Source organism: Myotis davidii, unplaced genomic scaffold (assembly GCF_000327345.1).
Source record: "Myotis davidii unplaced genomic scaffold, ASM32734v1 scaffold898, whole genome shotgun sequence".
NCBI classification, from domain to species: Eukaryota; Metazoa; Chordata; class Mammalia; order Chiroptera; family Vespertilionidae; genus Myotis; species Myotis davidii.
This window is the reverse complement of record NW_006289504.1, coordinates 29106-31072: the sequence shown is the minus strand read 5'-3', so window position 1 is coordinate 31072 and position 1967 is coordinate 29106.

Sequence of the window (1967 nt, the reverse complement as noted above, 5' to 3'; positions counted from 1 at the left end):
CCCGCCCCCCTCCTCTCCTTACGTAACCTCGTGGCCCCCAGGCCCTGCGCCCAGCCCAGGGGCGGGGGGTGCCAGCGCACCGTAGCAACCGGCCTCCCGGGCAGACCCCTCCCCTTTGCGATTTTGCATCCGTGCGCCCCCCGCTGTTCGCCCCCCAGGAGCTCCGCCGCGCAGTGCTGTCAGGGGGCATCCTGCCTGAGTCCCCCAAGTGGAGGGGGGCTCTGTCGCTCCCCTTAGTTTGCAGGTGAGGACGCGGAGGTCCCAGGAAGGGGAGCGTTTGGCTCAAGGTCACACATTCAGGTCAGAGCTGGGGTCTTCAGAATCTCAGATGGGCACGGCCATGCCCCTCAAAGCCCACCTCATCTTGCTGTCCGCTGCCAGGCTAGGTGCCTCAGGGGCCGGCGGAAGCCAGCTTGGCAGGAAGGACCCCCTCCTGCAGCAGGTGTTCTGGGCTCTTCCCCGAGAAACGATGGGAGGTGGGCTCCTAACGAGAGGGCAATGAATCGTTTTTAAAAGAGGCTTGATCGGGCTTGTCCTTATTCTCAGAGCAAGGAAAACTGAGATGACAAAAGTGGAACCTGAATCAGGGGCAGCACTGGGACTAACCCAACCCGCGTCCACCCTCTGGGCCTTCCACAGGGGCACCTGCTGAGAGCGTACCGCCTGCCCACAAGCCTGGCATCTCAGGGCAGTAAGTCAAGGAACAAGCACACAGAGCAGGGGCACCCTGACCCACTGTGACCTATCCTGGGACCACAACTTTACCTGCTAACCCCCGAAGTTTGTTTTTTTTTTTTGGGTGGGGGGTACTGACAATCGGTCAATAATTTTCACAATTACAAATCTCATCAGGTCACACTTAAAACCCTCCAGTGGCTTCTTTCCCACTGATCTTGGGATGCAGACCAGGATACTCAACATGCATACAAGGCCCTACCCCATTGCATCTTCAGTGCCCTCCCCAGCCTTTTTGCCTCTCAATTTCCCCCTTGCTTTCTGCACGCCAGCCAACTGGCCAGCCTCCTTTCAGCCCCAGGACCTTTGCACGTGCTATTCTAGAAGTCCAGGAAGATTTTCTCCAATCCCCTTGCCTAATCAATTCCTACTCATTCTTTAGATCTGTTAAACTGCCACTTCCCTGTGAAACCCCAGACAAGAACTGCAAACTCCTGTATTTTTTTCTTTATTGCATTTACTGTTCTATTTATACAATCATTAGTTTAATATGTCTCCCAGGCAAACTCTATGAAGCCGCATCTTTTTGCTCGTATTGTATCTCCAGTGCCTAGAACTGTGCCTGAAAATCTTCCAAAAGTATTTGTTGAATGAATGGATAGCGAATAGGCCAGGCCACAGACATACGCAATTGGGCTAGTGTCTGTAAACTCACGTTTAGAGCCAGGGAGGGGTAAGCCCTTGGTCCCAGAGGAAACGAATCGATCACAAGCTGAATCCCAAAGACCAGGGCGGGGGAAGTTCCTGGCAGTGACAAAGAGGAATAAGTGGCAGGAGCCAGCTCTGCTGGTGTGGGGGCCCCGGAAGACTGATTCGGGGTACAGTGGGGCCAAGAAGTGTCCAAATTCTGAACAGGAGTTTCCTTTTCTCGACTGATGGGAAGGGCACACCCACACTACCTTGGGAGGATGCGGTGATGCGAGCAGGTGGGACTGCAGCACAACCCCAGCGGAAAGCAGGGCAACGCTGGAGGCGGGAGCCCACGGGAGGTGAAATACTCCGTGGTTAAGTGGCTGTCACTCTGGGTGAAGGCTCTCGCAACAGAATGAGGAAAGAGTTTGGAAATGGCTGCCCCTCCTGTCCCTGGGGGGGAGCAGCCTCCGGGCCTCTCTTTCCACCCCCTTGCCGGGCCCAGGGGCATTCCCAGACACCAGAGCCTCCTCTCAGCTTCGGGGTTAGTACTGCATCACCCTGAAATCTTTCTGAGAGAGAGGCCACTCCATTTACATCTC